At 31.6% G+C, this 22,050-nt stretch overlaps 1 protein-coding gene across 1 annotated transcript in view; it reads left to right on the forward strand.

Moving 5' to 3' along the window:
- LOC129981400 (transcriptional repressor scratch 2-like) overlaps positions 1 to 22,050 on the forward strand; it is a 47,999-nt gene that overhangs the window by 16,286 nt on the left and 9,663 nt on the right. The gene's annotated exons all lie outside the window — the stretch shown is intronic.

Here is a 22,050-nt window from a genome sequence, read left to right on the forward strand (position 1 = left end):
AAGAACGCTCCGTCACTGCACTCTGACGCCAAAGATTGGTTCATACATTTCAGCTGGTTAGAGGCACTTTTTTTTTTTTTTTTTTTTTTTTTTAAATTTTGTGTTGTCTCACCAGCCTTGAATTATCTACTGTAAACTAATCACTCTATTGTCTCTGAATATTCGATTTTTCTTTACCAACAACATTCTCATCGAGAAATGCTTGAGTACAAAATACTGTTGGCAGATATCTTTGTGCGATGTTTTGTCATTATTCGATTCTTTTCAGGAAAAAAAAAAGTATAATGCTGTATTTTTTCGATAGTCAGTAGCATGAAATCATAAAAAAATAAAATTTTCACTAGGAATTATAAGTAAATGAAGCAGAAATGAACGACAATGAAATTTAATGTAATATGCTCTCCAATATATTATTTATGTCGCCAATATATCTTTTACTGAATTAATACATCAATAAATAAGGTATCTGTAGATAGGACTTTTATGAGTTCTTATGTAGCATGGACCATTTTTATTTTTATTTATATATTTATTGCCCCACACTGATCCAGTTCATCAGAAAATTGCAAAAATATTAAAGACATAATAGAAAATTAAAGTTTAAAAAAAAAAAAGACGGAAATGAATGCCAATAATGTCAATTGCTTATCGACGCGTTCGTATTGTATTAAAGCTATTATTTCCTTTCAACAACTTTTATTCTCAGCGAAAACAAAGAATGTGTTAATGGATAAATTATTTTATCGACTTCTAACGTCAAATAATCAATTTAAATTAAAACACGCTGTTTACTTACGTCAACAATCTTAAACTCATTCTGGCAGACTCTGCTGACTTCAAACGTGCTGTAATTGAATAGTGCAAGTAACTGTCGTTTGATTGTCGCAATCAAGCAATATTTTTATCATCAAAGATTGCAAGAAAAATATGCAAGACGATGGCACTCTAACATCAAATGTTGTTTGCAAAAAAATATTGCCAATTGTGAAACCGTTCATTTTGCCACCTCAGACCTGCAGTTCGCTAAATATTTAATTTCAATAAAATCTGGTTTATTGGATAAAAAAGGAGTTTGGATGCGAGAATTTTCACGCAAGTTGCAATATTTTGAAGGAATGTTGAAATTCGAAACATAACTCTCTCCTGTATAAAATTGTTGAATGTATATCCAACGGATTTAATTGCCATTTATTATATTTAAAAAATTGCTCAAAATTTAAAAACATTTGAAGGAGAACGAGATCTATTTCTGACCTAAATAAATGCCTGGCGAAGATTTTTCCTACATATTATGACACTATTTTCACTCAAAAATATATTTTCCAGCTGACGTGGCAATTGTTGGAATGTTGGAGCTACCGCTTTCTTACAACCAAATAAATAGTCTGTCTACCTCTACAAAAAATATTTTTCAATAAAAATGCAATTTGCTATAATATAAAGTAAACTAAACTTGTCTTAAAGTAAACTAAAAAATATACATACAACTTGGCTTAAAATTTTTTTTAATTCCCATTACTCATCACACTCCCCCTCTGTAACGTCGGGCTCATCTGCTGTGTCGTCGGGTTGTAGGCCATCGTAGAACCACATATTTTGTGGGACGTATTTGCGAGCTAGTTCTATTGCATCTTTATATTTTGCGCTCTTAAGTGGAACGGAGCGGGAGTAAGATGGCTGAATCTGTTCTAACATTAACGGAACAAAGTTGGATGTTGAATATTCTCACTGGCCTGTTACAAAGCAGTCCAAAACTCTCTCTACATAATATGTTTCCTGTATTAATTTGGGATTTTTCATAAGCAAAAACTCTATATTTCATCATAAAATACTTTTGTTATCATTAGAAAGGATGTAAGGAGTTTTCAGGAAGAAACCTTTTAATGGGTTAACGAAGTTGAAAATCATTCCTTGGGTAACTTTAGTAACAACAAACTTTTCATTTGTCTTCTCTATGATACTAGTACATTAACACTGTAGAAAAACTCTTTCTACTTTCCTTGTGCGTTTTTCAATGTTTTCGAAGGCAGGATTTATGGGAAGAAATGACGGTAGCTCCAGGAGCTACTCTATGTTACAGTAAACTAATGAGACAGACAGCTCCATCGCCAGAGTTACGGGAGAATTAACAATTGGAACTACATCTTTTTGGCACCAAACAAGTTTTGTTTTTACCACATGATAGTGCATGTAACTCCAATTTCCCCTAAGTTGGAGTTAATCCTTTTTACAGCAAACTTTTCAATTACTGCAAATATGTTCCCTCTCTCAAAGACGATATCCAGCGGAGTTTTGAGAAATTTTCCGAAAGCTTTTTGTTGCTTCCATTTCATCTCCGACATAAGCGTGGAATTAGATGAGGCCAAGAATGTATCTGCATTGTGAGTTGGAATTCACCTTGGTGAAGAAATTACGACTCTTTGTTCCAAAAAAGCAGATTTTTTATGAATGAATATCATTTTTATTGATGTGGATGAATCACTAGCAAATTTGCAACCGTGCGGACTGTTGGAAACTTCACAGATCTTCGACTTGATAATTCCACGTTATTTTAGTTTCTTCCACTTTATTAGAAATTTCATGCGGAGCTTTCATACTGCCTACCAAATTATACCTGTTTGAAAAATCTTGTTCACAGACGGAAAGAGAGAACATTTTTTAAATCGGGCAGAGCTAAAATTTTGAAAAATATCAAAATTAATTTTCTAACGAAATGAGAAAATGGTTCTATTTTAGAGCACTGTTCTCCGTGTGTACAGGAATAAGGAATCTGAACTCACAGCAAGCAAACGAACCTTAACTCGTTCCCTCACTACGAACTAGATGTGTGGTCGTTCCCTCGAGAGCAAACCCACCTGTTGCTGCCCCCACCCTCTGAAGAGACATACTATTTGCGTAATCGAATATCGATTGAAGGCTAAAAATTTCACCCGTCTTCTCCCGAGTGTTTCTCTTTGCAAAAGGCTCTGCAGAAGCGAAGTGAAATGCTCGTTATCGCTCGCGGGAAGATGCTTTTTCGGAAGTTGGAATTTAGTGTTCTTTCATTTATTATAATTATACGAAGAGAAAGATTTGAATTCATTTACAGATTCCAAACCTTCTCAAAAGAGGAAGAAAATCGATCATTTATTTGTTTTTTGAAGCTTCAGTGAATTCTAAAACGGAACTAGCTGAAAAAGCAAACAACAACTTTGGCACGTGTTTTTCAAAATAAATTTTAGATTTCTATCAAATTTTGGAAGAAACTTATGAATGGGAATTCTTTCCATAAAAATCCTTTTTCATTAAATTATAAAATAAATGCATAAATAACACAGATTTAATATTTTTCAATGAATTTTTAAACATGAAGGGGGGGGGAGAGTAACATAGCTAAATTTTTGCATGGGTGCAAAGTTGACATGCTAATATGTCTGAATTCAAAAAGTTGTCCACATATCTCAAATAGTTTTTGAAATATAGACAAAAATGTGTAAAATTCTCGCCATCGATTTGCAAAGCCCTCTTTCTAAGGGACCTTATATTAAATTTATTTTTATTTATAGATCCATTCTTTGTAAAGCGCAAGCTTCAACTGCAGTTATGATATCGCAGTCACATAAATAAATTTATTTTCATATCAGAAAATTTTAATTTTATATAACTTTTGTTTTCTTTTTTTTTTAATGAATGTTTTTTTAACTCAAACGAAATAAAATTTGGTTGCAGGATAGATTGATTGTAAGAATGTTTAATTAATTTTCTTCTCTTTACCGGTCTTATTAAAATGCCGAAAATTACTTAATGTATGGTCCTCGGTTGGTTGGCTCTTTTTGGTCGGAGTTTTCAGAAAACAGAATTAAGTATATATCAAGAATTACTACGAATTTTGGAACGAAATTTAATTCGCATACATAAAAAGGCCTGCTGAATCGAATTATTAAAAATATCTCGCTTCCTGAAAGGGAAAAATATAGAGATAGTAGTTAATTAACTATATTTGTTAACTCGGTTAATCAGTTTGTCTATCTCAACAAACCAGTTCCTTTAATCCATTTCCATTGACATAAATCTTGCGCAGATGCGACAATAAATATAAAAGTTACAAAGGTGTCTTTTTTTTATATTTGATGATTGTACGTCACTCTATCCTACAACGATGTGTTTTGTTAATAATTTCTACATCTTCATAATCTGCACGCCAAGTGGATAGTTGTAAAAGTTAAGAAAAATATATTTGAATTCTGCGAAATCTTCTTTTTTATCTAGAATTTTAGTTAATTTAAAATTAAACTTTTTAAAAACATTTTTTGGCAATAATTTAAAAAAAAATTATTGCAAAAGTTTGTTTTTATACCACTGTAAAATTCAAAATATTATTCTTTCAATGCTGCTATTTAGATTTATAATTATTTTCATATAATTATTTGCCCTTATCTCATTTTTATGTGAATGGTTTGTCCTTCTGTGTCCTTTCATATTCTCCAGTTTGTTTTCTTATCAGTTTTTGTATTCTGTTTTCATTGTTAATATCATCATCTTAGAATAAAGTGCTTATTATCGCTTTTATTGTTTCTGATTCGTTTCTTGTTTTAGCACCACCTGTTCTTTTGACAGCGGATAATATTGGTTTTCTTTTCAATTTACCAGGTATTGTATGGTAATTGAAATGGATTGTTTCTTGTGATTTGACTGCATAGAGTTTCGAAGCAATCTCGACTTTTTTTCCTTAAAATCCCTCAGCAGATTGCATAATTTCTTTTAAATGTCATTTGTCTCTTTTGTCTCTCAGTTGGTTCTTTGCATCTTTGACATCTGTGTTTGAGGGCCCTTGTTCATTTTCTCTGCTGTTTTAATTAGAAATCCCAACACAGGACTCGGAGTTGTTATTTCATATTGTATTTTCATAGCTGGTATAGTTTTCTGGATGAATCTTGTAAACTCATTGACCCAATTTTCAAGTTATGGTTTTGTAGAAATCTGTCCCATAGATTCTTTGATATTTTCATAGCGTTTTACCATCTTTGCGCCTATTTTATTGATGCTTCGTGTGCTCAATCTATATGTCTCTGGAGTGAGATTTGTGTCCTCCACTCCAAGTTTGAAATGAAGAAAATTAGGACAACTTAAAGTGCTTTGAATCACTTTCCAATCTAATGTTCTTTCGTGGAGATCGTTTGTCCAAATTGTAATATGCACGCAGCTTCTCCCGTTCACTGATTGAAATGTTGGCAAAGATCCAGGGGCGTTCGAAATCGCTAAATTGTATTTTAGGAGAAGGTCAATAAATAGCCCAGCCTCCTTATCCTTAATTTAATGTTATGTTAACCTTAATTTCTAGTCCCCATAAGAGACTTTGTAAATTAAAGCCTCCGCCGATTTGAATAGACGATGATTTTAATTTCGTCTATTCAAATTTCCCATTTCACTATTTATTTTTCTTTTCGAAATGAGTGGAAAATAGGTTTAAATTACTGTCAAGTCTTATTTTGTTTGAAATAGTAGCTGCGACTATCTTTTTACAAGCATGCTTCACCATAACTGATAAATTTTTATTTTTTTATATCTAATTGCTTTTGCTTTTGGGTGCGCAATCACTCTCTATTGTAGGGGACAGCCCGTGACTTTTTATTCTACAACGTACGGTCTCTGCATCAAACACGTGTCTGGAACAACATTTCCAAATAAGTTTGGTAATTCTTCGGTTGCAAGCTTTCTCGGAATAGACGATGATTAGTGGCCTTGTTTCCAGATAATTAGCTCGTTCTCAACGTATTCTCTCTCATTATTAATCGCGGGACATTTCACCGGGCCCCATTTCCAAATGAGTTAGTTGTTCGGTGGAAATGATGGTATTGAAAATGTTGAATGAACCGTCTTCCGGGTTAAGGACTTTAATTTTCATTCAAGCGGCCAGCGTTTATTCACAAGCGTTTATTAGCGGTTTCCTTTTTCTTTTGATGTGCAGATGCCATTGAAAACTACAAAAAGTTTTTATTGAAACCGAGAGCATTTGTACCTCCAAAGTATCGATTTTACAATTTCAGTCTCATAAAATCAGGGACATTTAATGGAATACAGAAATGAGTCATGTGAATGTTTTCGAGAAGCCGGAAATTCATATATTAACCTTTAAAAATATAGCTCACAATAGTCCATATATTAGAAAGTGTCTGTTTCTTTTCCCTCAAGTTTTTCAAATTTTATTATGTATATAAGAAATTCTGTTCATTGCAACCGTGTTAAATCTTAAACCATAATATTTAAAAACACTTTATAAATCTATTTTTTATTTATCTCTGCACAATAGTATTTATTTTAAGAGGCGATTTATTATAAAAATAGCATGCATTTTTTAAATTTTCATACTTATTTTATCTTTGAAATGTTTATTATAAGTGCATTAACATGAAAACCAGATTCACTGCAACTATTAAATTTATATTTAGATACTATGCTGATTTTGAAGCAATTTTACTCATTCTTTTTTCGACGTGTACTAATTTGTAGCTATGTATGAGGGATCCTCTTAAAAAAATCGATATCATTTAAACCATTCAAAATACACTTTTTTATAATGGGAAGAAAAGCCCATGAAGCCAGATAAAATTATATACAATACATTAACACATACACACACACAAAAAAAAATGCAGAACAAAGCATACCCATACTAAACAAAATCGCAATAAACATGTACCAAAAAACTCACAAGACAAGGGCTCACTAAAAATTGCAGCTATTGGATAAACAGAATTTCTACCGCCCTACTGTTCGCAAAGCCTGGCTTGGTACTACTGCCCACAATGACTCACTAACCACTTGTTGGTCATTAAAAACCTATGAGAACAATTTAAGCAGAAATAAAAGAAGTGATAATATTTTTCCAAACTCGGCTTTCGGTATCCGCCTTCCAGTCAGCAGCATTTATATCTCCTCTTCCTGACACTGAAATTTTAAAGAGCCACTCATTCTTTACGAAGAATAAAATTCATGTCACAAATATTCAAACCAACGCACAACGTCAAAATACTCCGTCCCTATAGAAAAGCAGACCAACTGATATGAGAACGATTCACGATAAGTAAAACGTTAATGTGAATCCAACAAGGTCCCCCTCATAACCCAAATTTTGATTAAAAAGATGATTTGACATTATTTTTGTATTTTTTGACATCCTAGAGGTCTATACAGAACTCGGACAATCACATTCAATTTTCTTGTTGCTTTTAAAGATTTAAATAGTCTGAGTATGTGAATATTTACATTAAAATCTCAATGGTTGAAATAGATGATGTGAAATTTTAAAATTCTAAAAGTAAAGGGCACGATAAAAAAATACTACTGCGAAATACTATTTTTAAAATTATTAAAAATAAAATTAATTCCAGGGATTAGAAGCATAATCAAAAAGAAAAGGGATAGGCACCACAAAAAAATAAAAAGAACAACCCTATATCTTGGCCACCTGATTACAGATCCTTTCACCAATTTTAAGAGCTCTCATAATATAGTTTTTGGTACTGTTTACTCATAAGTAGATTCCGAAAATCTTTTTGTGTTCCAAACTTCTCGCGTTAGGGAACGCTTAAGCACATAATTATTCGCATACCCGATATTCCACATTTTCATAAGACAACCTACTGAGACAACAATTAGTATCTGGTATTCCATTATCGATTTGAAAACAAACTTAAGACCATGAACTGGATTAACGCAGGAAAAGGAGCTCTTAACAACTTATTCAAACTGACAATCATTATAAAAGTTTTGCCAATCAGGAAACAATTTTTCTCTTTAATTTGTATTTCCGATTGGAGTAAGAAAAAAAAAATCACCATCTCTTCACCAGAAATGTTTGCTTTTTCTGAAATTGGCCGTTAATTCCCCGCCCCACCTTTGAGAGTTGAAATGTATTTTTAATTAAAATTTGAGCAAGAACTGACAATCTTAAACAATTCTTGATGGAAAATGGATTTTTCCAGTTACTTTTTTTGGATCAACTAAAAATTTGACTTGCAACCCTTTATTGTTTGTCCGTAATTTAGATATTAAAATATCAAAAGAAAATCTTTGCTTGAGAATGCACAATAACAGTCAGTTGATCTTAGACCGATCCGAGTGTTCTTCATTTATGAATATTTGGTCTAATTTACAGAACGTTGGTTTCAGTAAGAATATTTGAGAGTTTCACAAAATTATCCAAATTCACAAGTAAGATTGACTTCAAGTAACAGGCCAAAATTTAAAATTTAAAAATCTTCAAATTTTTTCAAACCATTTGAACTTAAAAAAGTAATTATTGATCGGTAATGATTAACTACCAGTCCTGATGTTCCATTATGATCATGGTTCTTTATAACATCTCCCGAGATAGTAATGCAAAAATGAGAGACCAGCCCCAAATAGCAGCACAACTTTTTCAATTAACGTGTGTAACCGTAAATTTATAAGGTTTTTGTTAATGATCCGCTTAAATTTTACAATCAAATTAAAATTATTTGCACATTTTTATGTCTTGGGAATGTGAAGCTAATAAACCTTTTACGAATCAAGATTCCCAAATATTCCAGATCGATTTTCACTTTTATACGTTGATTGTTCATTTTAAAAATTGGATTTCTGCTCATCCTTACATTCTCATCTGTTAACATCATGTATAAACCCGCCATCCTGGCATTTTCTAATAGATTGCTAGAATTTTAATTTTATTTATCAGATTTAAAAATTCCTTTCTATTATTCTCTAAATTTTTATTTACTAGCCGGTGCAAAGTCCCCTGTGAAGGACTAATAAAATTTGTAATTGTTTAAATGTAGAGCTAAAATAAAAATTGCAAAATCTAGGGGGCACAACCGATCTCCGGAGACAGGTCCTTAAACAAGTATAAAAATTTGTGCAGTATTATTTTTAAAAACTTGTAGTACTTTTGAAGTTAAATTTGGACAAAAATTAAGGATATTCTGTAAGTGAAATAAATTATTCAGTACCAATCAGTTCAGGTTATTAAAATTTGCTTTAATACTTAAAAAGATTAAGCCACATGCTAATATTATTTTGAATAAAAATGTACATTATCACACATTTCTTAGCTTTTCTTCTGCCTTAAACCGTATTGAATCTTATGAAAAACATTTATTAATGATAAATAATTATTGAAATGGGAATTTGCAGTTATCTTCGAAGAATTTTCTCAACAATAGAGGGAAAACAGACTGGCCAGTAATTTGTATACAATATAGATTCTTTTTTTTATGGAAAAAAACACAGTTGCCAATTTTAGGCAAATAAGGACATAATTATATTTAAAACAGGCATTTAAAATTTTAATTCGAACCCTCTTAAAATCATAATCTGGAGTTTAATTCTTTTTAAAATTAATCAATAATGATTCTATAAGTATGAAATTTAATGATGATTATTTCTTTATTTTGATCACATATAAATCTAGTTTTAATTTTAATGAAAATACATTTGGCTAGTTGTAAGATATTTATCTAATTTTACAAATAAAAAGAATAATAAAGAATTCTAGAAGTATTTTTATCTCACAGTTAATGAAAGTATCTAAAATATGGAATTGTCAAAAGTATAGAGGAACGGAATTTTAGAACTAATTCTCATAAACAGAAAAAAAGCATTGCTCTTGTTTTCAGTTTTTTGATGCTGAAAAAAGCGTTTGACTTTTAATCAATGATGACAAGTCACACTTAAAAAGGAGCTTTAAAATTAAGAGAAAATTACTCTTCTCATGGTGGAAGCATAATTTATTGATTTATTTTTTTAATTTTAAGATAGCGCAAAAATAATTTTTTTTTGGCAACAATTCTAGAAGTTATCAATGAAGGTGCTCTAAAATTTTAATTGACTAAAAAGTGCACGAAAGTGCACATCCCTTGCAATCTTTTATCTTGTAGAATAAGACAACTAAAAATACACGCATTAATGTAAAAATGGTTCACTTTTTAATATCGCTTCTGATGGTGCATTCATTTTTCTCTATGACTCAAGAATTAAAAAGGACGTCACACCGACTATAATTGTTAATTTAAAAATTTCTCTTTTATTTATTCTGTGACAATAAAAGTTGTGCAGGGCGTGGTGCCTAATGCATCGTTCCTAAATGGTTTTCAAAGACATTTTTGCTACCGGCGACGGCAAATTCTGTAATCTTCCCTAATGAGATATAAATCTCAGTTGTTTTTTTTCAGAGCCAAAGCTCTCTTCTCTTCCGTCGCTCGTTAGTTGGAAAAGCTTTGATGAAGCTTCTGATCAGTGGGGAGTTTGAGCCGAGTGAAATTTATCGGAATGGGTTGCTCTTAATTTGGTTTTCTTCGTGGCTTCAAACAATAGTTTTAGGCAAATGAATACGTTCATTTGAATTCATTCGGCTCTTTGGCTGATTCATTTGAATCATTCTGATGATTGATGTTAAGTATCTTTTTTTATTCACTTTCATTTAATTTAGTTTTTTCAGCAAATACCATGTTTTAAAAATAAAATTTACAAATATATTTTTTATTCGCTTTCTGATTTACTAGTATTTTGAAATTTTGTTTATTTATGTATTTTCAGAGACATTGAGCATTTTCAATACTTCCAAAACTAAATTATTCGTTCATATCAGTTAAATTAATTACAATACCATACAAATTGCACCATCTAGTGGTGAATTTAAACAAAAAATTATTCAAGGTTTCATAATATTTATAATAGTAAATCATAAAAAAAATCATTTCACAAAAATAAAAGTAAAAATATATTCGCTATTCATTTATCAAACACAGTTGTTTAACTTGATTCTTAACTTAATTGTATTAAACTGAATTAAATGATTAACTTGATTGGATTGGATAGGATGTGGTAATTTCCTGTTGCAATAACCTTTTCTAGGATATGTTGCACCGAAAACACGATTCACTTATTGAGTTTTTCTATTTAGTTCCATAAAATTTATCTTAGAAGCTGGTAAAATTGTAAATAAAAATAAAATAGTAAATTTAAATTTCCCTAAAAATTCCAATCTTTTTCAAGAACAGAAATAAATTTGAGTGAGGTTTTTCTCCTAGTAGGTAAAATCAGACGAGTTATAAAAGTTGATGCGGTCTCTGTGAAAATCAGGACACTCAATTAAAATGTGACGTATAGTTAGTGGAACATTGCATTAACCGCTAACAGGTGGAGACTCACCAAATAGTAAGTGTGTGTGTGATACGTGAATGGCCCATGCGCAGTCGAGTAAAAATCACATCATACTTCCAGTTGAAAGATGAAGTCCATGGAGTAATATGGGGTTTTACTTCGTGGAGTTTGTTATTTACTTCTCTGTGTATATTATTTACTGTGGAGTCTGTTTATTATTGATTGATGATTTTGCTTAACATAATTGTTTAATTTTACTTATTCTATATTTGGAAAGATGGAATTTTGTAATCAGTTTTTCATTCACCTCCTAATGCGTTAAAGTTTTTACTGGCGATATTATATTCTACAGAATATGTTCGGAATTTAATTATCAGCCTTTGGATTGATTTCATTGTAATTTTATCTTTTTGTGGTAATTATTTTGTGTAAAATATATCTCAATGAGATATATTTTAACAACATAATTAGGTTCTTTTCTTTTATCTGGTAACGAATGAAGCTTTCCAACAATTTATCTATTTTTACATTACATATAATTAAAATACAATTGAAGATTTTTATAGTCTTGAGAAAGCTAACGAGCTTATTGAAGAATATCGTACCTTCGCTCCTAATAGAGTTTTCATCAAACTTTCTGTAATTTCATTTTTGTCATCGAAGTCATCAAGTTTGTCGCCAAGCGCGGGAGTCAATGACTGAGCATCCATCCAGTAACCCCCTGAATTATCTGTGAAACTCTACCATACCACGGAAAAAATCGCGCATATTACATGTGAAGACGACAGCTCAAAGCTCAATATCTATATGGATGAAATTAAGTTCGCCATCAGGATTATTTATTTATTAAAAACAAAATGCATCTTTCAGAAAAAAATTGCTGTTATAAAGCAGACAGTAGAATTGCAGCAAACACACAAAAAATAAAGGTTGGAAGAACATTACGAAACATATTAGGTATTTAATGCTATTTGCTTAATGCTTAAAATGGTTAAGTTACAATAAAAGAATGTTCGCGCAGGAAAAACATGAGAGATACAGTTAAGGTATCATATTCATGTTACATAATGAAGTTGAAATATATTATTAGAAATGCTCTGAATGATACCCGCTGAAATCCTAATCTATTCAATCAGGGGGAAAATGATGTAAAAGAAATCAAGAAATATGCGCCAAAGTTTTAGGAGATGCGGAAATAAACAACCATTTGTAAATGAGTAATCGCTATGATTTGCCATTAGAAATCCATAACCATATCTTCCAAACTGTTATCTCAGAAAAATAGTTTTTAAATCATGGTAATACCGCCAAAAAATTACCTTTTTAATGATATATTTGTTTTTTTTATTTTAACAATTTTCTTTCAATGTAATGCACAATTGGTAGCATTGATGATGCCATGTCCGCAGTACCACGGAAAGGGGCTGCAGTAGCTTCTGAGAGTAAAGACCCCCGAGGACAAAAGTCTGACTTCTAGTTCGTATGAAGATGATACCTCACTCACTCGCTTGCACAACCCCTTTTTGCAAGGGGGCTCTTTCATACATCTGACAGATAGAACACAGGGTGAAGAACAACCACGCCCGAAGCAGGAATACCCAGATTACAAGGAAGACGCGCTATCCCTAGGCCAGGACCCCGGCAATTCGTAGCTTTAATAATATGTAATTCAAGCTCAACCATCAAAACATTCAATCGCATGCTTTTGCCAATCTTTAAAAAAATTCCTTCTTTAGACATTAATTCTGAAGTAGGATTTTCATTTCAATTTTACTTCGCAGTGTGTACACCTTTTAATTTGCATATATTATAATTTATCTTAACTTATTGAATTAAATTTTTGTTTTCTAGTCTTATTAAATTACAAAGTAAAATTTAAAAATATATATACATTTCATATTAATATTTAACAACATCAAAATTGAATAATTTGAACGAACAAGTTGGAACAAAGCGGCTAGTTAATATTAAATGCATTATCTAATAATGATTTGATGACAAAATTTTATTACGTTAATGATTATAGTCAAGATAATAATAATAAATACAATTACGGCAAGTTAATTTTATGGAATTTGAGACTTTCCTAAGAAATATTGAGCACATAAAGCAAAAATAATAAGTACTAATGGTCCTATCCTTGCTGTAACATATAAAGTTTTTTCTGCATTGTCTGTGAAGATTTTTTTTTTTTTGTATACGTTGGTGAAAATAAATAGTTACCATGTATAAAGTATTTATTAAGAAATAAAATTCACTTTTTCGTTCTCTTCTTATATTCTGTACACAACATTACGTGTGCCTACGAGTAAAAATGTCAGCTTGCTATAGAGACAGATTCGCTGTCAAGTTTATAAGTGATGGCTATTAATGTAATATTTTGGCATTGGAAAACACTTTATTATTTTGATTTCATATTTTTTGTCCCTGATGAAATTTTTTTTTATCTATCCTTACATCACAACAATGTAGAAAATAATATTTGATTGAAGAAATGCAGCACTTGAGTATCATTCTAATAAAAATATACCGATATTTTGAAATTTGTGAATGCTGCCCTAAATTCACCGTTTCAGAGGCAATATAGAAAACAAAATGTAAGAGGAAACTACCCATTGGAATAAGCTGAAATTTTGCATTCCATTTTAAATAGCTTTGTTCATTGGTTAATGCCCAATTTAGGTGTGTTGCCTTTTAAAAATTTTTAATCTCTAATTTTGAAAAATTATATTAATGCCAAAAATTTCTTTTTAACGATAAGTATGTGTTGAAAATCTCTAGAATAATTTATATTTCAATAATAATAATAAAAATATTTCTGATCAATAACAATATTATTTTTCAAGATAGGAATAAAAGTTCAAAGCTTCATTTAAACATCAGAAGGTCAAACTTTTGTTTTAACGTTAAAATTCAAATTTCTGTTAGTCTATAATTTTAAAACGAATAGACCACGACTGATGAAATTTGGTTCCGGAAATAACTTCTGATATAGTTTTGAAAAGAGAAGAGAGAAACGTATCTTACTATTGGAAATTTTGAGGTTTGTGCTTATTTTAATATATAGACGGTCACTAACGAAACTTTAATTAAAAGATATTAAGAATACATTCATTAAGTTCAAATGACGACATTTTTATGTATGCTGGAATAAGGCTGATTTTTTTTTTGGCAAAATATTGGCAATCTAGCAAATCAGGAAGGATGTGAAAAACTGGCAGCAAAATTTTAACTTTGCATATATGAAACAAGTTAAGTTAAATAATGTCTCTGAAAAGAATGAGAAATTTTTGGAGTAATGGCTGCTGCCACTCACTCAACCAGTTTCCTCTATATCTAGCAATCCGGAAGGATTTGAAGAGCTTTGTGAACATCCCCTTTTCGAGCTACGTAGGAAACAGCGGAAAAAAGAATCATCCTGAATTGTAGACACGATTGAAGAAAATAAAATAGCACACAGAATTCAATTCCATTAAAGAAGAAACAGCAACAAGTTGTTTTCTCTATTTCTGTAGTCATTTTTTTTTTTTTAGTCCTTCCTTCTTTCGGTGCGATTTCCTTTCTTCTTTATTTTAGCTTAGCCAATCAATGATGGAATTGTGTTCTTTCTTTTTGAAAATTTGGTTTATTCTTCGAAAGAGAGGTTGGCAAAAAAGTGTTTACGAAAGGGGGGAAAAATAGAAAAAAAAAGAAAGGGGGAAAAAAAGATAGTTTTATTCATTCCAGTAAAGAGTCAAGTCATTTGATTACATTCACTATGACTCGAATAAATACATCATATTTTTTTTCTTTGTAGAATACAAAGTATGCAAACATTTATAAATAATCAAATAAAAGTGTAGTAGCGATTAAAGAAAAAAAAATCGACCTCGAGATTTTGACAAATCTTCATGTTTCTGATCTCCATCTCTCTTTCTTTTCCCCTTCCCCTAAAATTAGAATAATGCCTGTATGTCAGTGAATACGAAAGTTCAAAAATACTTTATACTAGGTGGTTGAAATTTGATATCTGATCTTTACACCATACCTGTAGTTTCTATCGAATTTTGAGCGTAAACCATGCGCATGAAGCTCGTCTTTTTGTTTAAGTGAATACACAATTACAAAACTTAATGGATCTTCATTTTCTTTCTGTACAGTTTTAGCATGTAACGTATAGATCTGTGTCAACCCGTTAAAGGATAGTACAATCTTTCGGTCTGTACGTTCGTATAAAATGCTAACAAGACAATTCACAAACAAAGATTTAATTAGGAATTTATGTGATTTTTAAAATTGTAGCTCTATGTCAAATTTTGATGAAGACTGTTAAAAAGAAAAAGGCTTCTGAAGTGCATACTATGTTTGTTGTTTGTTTGTCCCGTTATACTACAAAACATAAAACGCTCAACTGAGGCACTCTGCAAACAAAAATCGAAGCACTTGTGGCTTTCACGGCCTTATTCAAAGTCCACATTTTTTTAAGCGGAGGGAGAGAGCTTAACACTCTTATTGATATAGCATGTGGGAAAGTCTTGCGGAAATCACTCCCACTGGTTAAATTTTCGTGATTGAAATCAAATAAAGATCAACAATATTTCCTTTTCCATAGTAAAGTGCGCCAATGGGACAAGAGATGATCGCTATGCTGCTGAGAATGAATGAGAAAGCGCGTGTGTCTACGGCGCAGATCGTTTTCCCACAGCTGACCCTCTCACCGGTTGGAGACAAGCAAAGGGAGTCCAGGCTGCAGCAGCATCGCATCCTTTATGGTGACTTTTTAAAATTCCGACCTGGTGTCCTTTGTAACAAATTCAGCTTAGGAGGACTGGAATTTGAAGTGTAAGAATAAACAGATGACTCACACAAAAAGTGGAAATTAAGCCAGAAAGGTATCAACAAATAGGTGCTGGCATCAAGTCGATGTCGTCCGGTGAGACGTTGAGTTTTCCAATGTTTAAGTTGTTTTCCATTTCCGTAAGTTTTTTTTTTGTTGCAAATTATGATTTTTTAATATTTCTTTAAAGAACTTCTAAAGGTCCGGTAGTTGCTCAGGATTACTGAAGATTTTGCTTGGAATATTGTTACCTATTGCTTATTATGTCGTCTTGCTTTCATTGTTATTTTCTTTGGATTCCACGTTTATGGAAGAGGAAACAAAAATTTTACTTTGTTCTGCTATATATTTGTGTGTGTGTGTGTGTGTAAAATTTTCTTCGTTTTCTAGTGCTTACCTTTCACATTGCATATTTTAAATTTATAACTAGAACTGTACAAATCTATGAAAGGAGAAAATTTCCAAATCCCAAATTGAATATCCTTTTTCTTCTATTTTAACAATCATGTAATTAGTTGTTTCAACTTTATACATTTCCTTTGGATTTGTAGGTTTGAAACCGATATATTGGGATTTTTGCATTGTCTTCGTTGATTATGTTAGGTCCACTTTGATAGTTTCGATGAAAAAAATTTAGAGCCATTTGCAACAATTTTTGCTATCTTTCCACAGCTTTAGGATAAGACACAACATTCCACGTCCAGATATTTTATTATATTTATGTGGTCTTCTGTGGTTTTACAAAATATATTCAAGTATTATCCAAATAGCATTATGCTTAATATAATTGCATTTTGCATTATCATATTTTTTTTGTGCTCTTCATTAAGTTTACGGATTGTCACTTCTTTATTCTGAATATTTTTTTATAATGATAAGTGAGACTTTGGTTCGACAGCTTCATCAAATTTATAAAATTTATCACGCATCAAAATAATTTTGAAAACGTAATTATAGTTTTTATTAGCTAAAATTAAAAAAAAAAAAACTTTTTCGTATTTTAGCAATAAATTCCAAAATTTTTTTGATATCTGTCTAATAATTTTGTATTAGAGAGATAATTCAAAAATAATTTTTTTATTATCTGTCTTAAAATTCAAAAATTTTCTTTCACACATTTTCTTTTCTATTTTTAGTGAGATTTCAAAATTGTTTTTAAATGTTATTTGCAAAAATATTTTCCTTTGTTTTGATGAAAGTTAAGCCGATTTCATTGTTTCAGGAAAACATATATCGTATGTTCCTCTTAAATTTAAAAAAGAACAATAAATCTAGTGTTTTTAATGTTTATATACGAAGTACATATAATATGTTTATATACGAATTTATCTACGAAGTTCTAATAATCAAACAATTGTACCTGGAGATCTTGAGGAATCTGAAAGTAGCTATTTCTGGCATCACGCTTGCATGTCCATCTGCGAACTAGGTAATTCAGGAATCCTAAGACCTACAAATATCATCATCAAAAGCGTAGGGTTATCAAATCTTCTGTTGATTTAATGTTGATTCGTTTGCATGTGAACAAGATAACACGAAATCGCAATGATTAGGTGATTGAAATTTGTACATGATATATTCACCTAATATATACATGCACGCAAAACTTTTAACCAGTCGACGAATCCTTTTCCGTTTCTATTTATTGTGCGATGTAGCTAATCCAAAACGCTCTCTATGGCGGAAGTCCCTTCAAATCTTCTTTCTTATACTTCGGTTCTCCTTCAGACGCATTCGATTTAACAAGCTCATTGTAGACGCAACGATCTTCCACGTGCATCAGAAGAACTGACAGATTGTGCAGCTCCTGACAGAAGGACAGGAAGCTGCACAGTCCAAAACAACTTTTCCCCCTACCCTCTGGTCAACCTTTTCATTCTTCGACTCATACTGTCTCTTAACTATTCTTTGGCGTAAGAATTGCTTTATTAATAATGGTAAACTTAAAAGTGAAACAACTCCATCTGTGTTGGACGATGTATTTCCCGTATTGCAATAATGCCACATGCTAACAAATGAAATAATAAACACAGTAATCACTTATGAAGAAAATTAATAATTACACATCCAGATAATCAATTTCTCAAGTGAAAAATAATGTTGATACGAATTTTCTCTTTTCTTAAATATAATTACAAATGAAGGCATGTCTGGAACTGCATCCAACTTACTGCCGCATTTGCAGTTAATATACAATTAAAATGAGTATTTCTTTCAGCGGATTATGAGCTCTTGGAAGTCTCCAAGTAAGCGATTAATTGCTTTCACTGCTACGCAGAAAGTTTTCCCCTTTTCACACGAAATTGGAACTTTTATTTTTCATTTCACATCCTTTATGATTTGTTTTTTTCTGCCATTATCAAGAATATCGTTTATTCCTAGAAGGATACGTCTGCCATTAACAAAAGTAATTTTATAATTGAAAGCGTCTTTAAGGATAAATTAATTTGCAGGCACAGGATGCAATTTCCTCATTTCTCACTCAGACACGTTAAAATATACCTTTTCGCTCTGAAATGAAGGAATTGGTACTAATATCAAGAGAAACTTTCCGATAAATATTGCAAAATTAAAGTCATCATTGATTATATTAAATAAGCAGGCATCGTCTAGTTCACGAAACACGCTTCATAAGATAAAATCGTTACTAGTGGAATGCTTTTGTGACGGGTTTATAAGGCTCTTACAATGGATTTTCAAAAATCAAATTACAACATTGATCAGCGTCTAAACAATTCAATGTTCTTTTTCCTCAAATATTTCCCGAATTATGTGACTTCAGTTTGTTGCAAACATTATAAATAGCACTTCTTTTATCCTGCCTTGTGAAGCATTTTTCAATTTTCCTTCTTCGTTCCATTTTCTCTGCTATTCTACTCCTGAAAATGAAAACAGTTATGATGCTTCACTGCTTTTATTAAATCAGGGGAAAGAAATACGTTTACGTTTTTTATAGCTAGAATTTCGCTTGTGTTCATCTAAAAAGAATATTTCCATTTTTCCTTTCATTTTTCTATTCCTCGTGTATCTGTGTCGGAAAGAACTTGAAACGTTGCGTCGAAAAAAAAAATATGGGAGAAAATTAATGAGATATTTATAATTAAAAAAAATATCTTCATTTAGTTAGTAAGCTATTTTTTTTTTTCTTTTAGCTTTATTAAAGACGAAGATGATGCTGAAAAAATTGAGGATATTTTCTGCAGATGTGCATCTTTATAGTTCTTTATAATCTTTCTTTTGAATCTTTATAATTCTTCTACAATAGAAAAAAATAAAGAAGTAAATAATTTGGAATTCAAGAAATGAAATGAATATTATGCATTACCCCTTTTCGTAGGAAATATAATCGTAGGATACTATGAGTGATTTTAATATTCTCTTTTATTATAGATTACTTCACATATCGAATTCGTTTCTCTTCCTTAATGAGAAAACAATATATTCCACCCAGTTGTTGAGTACGATGAATTAAAACTTCAGTAAGCTAGAAATATACTAAAAACATTCGTTCTTTATATCGAAATTTGGTTTTCAAACGAATTTTTTCTAGAAAACTCTGTTAATTGAGAGAAGTCTCTGTACCCCTCCGTGTACACGATTTCTGAAAGGATGGTATTTGACCAATAGTTTCACCAGTAGAAATGTAAAAATTTGAAGTTTTGGTATATTTACAAATAAGGCTTAATTTCGAAAATAGATAATGATGAAAATATCAAAATTACAAGCATATGCATCTTTAAATACTTTCATTAAAAAAGTTTTTGTATTAACTAATATTTAATCTCTTCCATTGCAAATTAGAGTTCATTTTATTTCAGATGATAGAAAATTAGGAAGATACACAGCAGGTTGAGCAGATTGGTGTAAGGTCTCTAAAATGATATCTGGTACATCTATCAAATTTGCAGTTTGAATATATTTTGCTGAAGATTTCATTTAGAGGAATAAATATACTGACAAACCAGCTGCTCGCCAAAGGTGGTTAAACTTGTAATTAATATTATACCGAATTCGCCCGTTCACTGACTCTTTTCTTAATCTGATTTAAGGTGGCTTTACACTTGGCCAGTTATAAGACTGCCAGTAGACAGACAGTACATGCATGGAAAGGCTGAAAAATGCTTTTCGGTCCATGGCAAGTACTTGCCGCTGTATTGTATTTTTTTCTTACTGCACATTTGTTTGTATAATTTGGCCGATTTTTTGGCGTGGAAAAAAAATGGATCATTTATCATAGATGAATTCTGACAGTTTTTGCTCTTTGTTCTTTCTGATGCGAGTTTTTTTTTTTTTTCATTTTATTTGCCATTTTTTTCTATGGTTTTTCAAATTTATGTATGTTGAACTTTTTTTTTTTATTTACCGTCTTTCTTTGTGTAAATATACATTATTTTAAGAAACTAATATAAATAATTTATGTGAAAAGAAAAATTCAGGGACGCCAAGACAGCAATTTATAGCTATGCATGGAATACCTAAATCTATCTTATGAAATTGTGGTAAATATAAATCAGTCCCTTTCTACGCATGCGTTGTATTACTACCCGTCTTATAACTGGCCGTTTTTAGTGTATCTATTCGCGGGTGAATGAACTCGATCATTCAGAAAAGCAATTTCTTAGTTAAATGAAATTTTATATAAGAACTGCGGGCGTTTGGACTCGAGAGAAAGAAGTAGCAATCAGGATGAGACGAAGCTCTGCACTGATCGCATCAAGACAGCAGTAGGATGTTTCCTCTTAATTAAATACTGTTTCGATTTAGAATTTTGTCTAAACAAAGAAAATCGATGCAAAAATTTTGCACACGAAAAAAAGTGCACTGTTAAGACATAATGTGTAGACATTTATAGGCGCAATTGGAATCGGTATTCTGTACGGAAGCAGAGTCGAAATAATTATGATACTGCTCCTCTAAAATGCCTCTAAAAAAAGAGATAAGTTTCTTGAAGATAAGGCAGGTATCTCAAATATTAAATGAGCGAATGATTTTGAAAAGTGTTTCATTTTCTTACTCTCTTTAATTGAATCAACTTTCAACATACAATACGCTTTCTCACTGCTAAATCCCATATCATTCAGTAAAAATCAAACATTTTTACTTTTCTTGTACACGAAATATAGAAACAGTATTGTAATCGTCTAAAAATTCTAATTCGAGATTTTGATGATTCTCCACGTGACCTCCCGGGTCGCAGTGGCCTGGTGGTAAGGTCTCGGCTTCGGAACCGGAGGGTTTCAGGTTCGTGACCCGATTCCACTGAAGAACCGTCGTGTAAAAGGGTCTGTTGCACGTTAAATCCGTCATGACCAAACGTCCTCCCGCTGGTGTGGTGTAGTGTGGAGAGGGGGGTGTCAGCTCAGGGGCCATCCTCGTCATCTGACCGTGGTTCAAAATGACGAGGCCCGTCCCAAAATAGCCCTAGTGTTGCTTCAAACGGGACGTTAATATAACCAAAACCAAACCAAATCATGTGACCTCCCTGAGTTCGAAAAACACATTTTCGGTTTGTGACAAAAATAACTCAAAAGCGCTTTCAGCTGGATAAATGAACTTTAGCTCATGGCTTCTACATCTGATTTATAGATATATCTCAAGTTTTGGTGAACACCATTCAGACGAAATCCATCTTTCAGACTGTTCGAATACAAGTGCAATGGACAACTGCAAAACTAAGAGAGTTAGATAGTTAACATTTGGTACACATATTTAATATCTAAAGTGTAGATATCTATCAAATTCGGAACTAAATCCGCCAAGGGATTGATTTTCTCTCTACATTTTCACTAGCGTGTAAACGCGATGACCCCAAAAATGCAACTATTTAAATGTGATGATTTTGTTATCACAATTGTAATTCCAAAACAAATTTGGATTTCAATTGGTTGGAAAAAACGCTCCTAAAAGAATAATTTGCTTTTCGGTTACAGTTAATTGCTTGTCAGGAATTAATCGACAAGAATCATTCGATAAATTCAGTAAAAGTTCTAAATCCACGCCAAAGATCAATATTTTATTATCGTTTGTTAATTCCTGGGCCTTCCCAAGATCCAAGATTTTATGCGGGGTGAGAGGGAATCAAACCGTCATTAGAGAGTACGCGATAAAGTTTT

Source organism: Argiope bruennichi, chromosome 8, assembly GCF_947563725.1.
Source record: "Argiope bruennichi chromosome 8, qqArgBrue1.1, whole genome shotgun sequence".
In the NCBI taxonomy this organism is placed as follows: domain Eukaryota; kingdom Metazoa; phylum Arthropoda; class Arachnida; order Araneae; family Araneidae; genus Argiope; species Argiope bruennichi.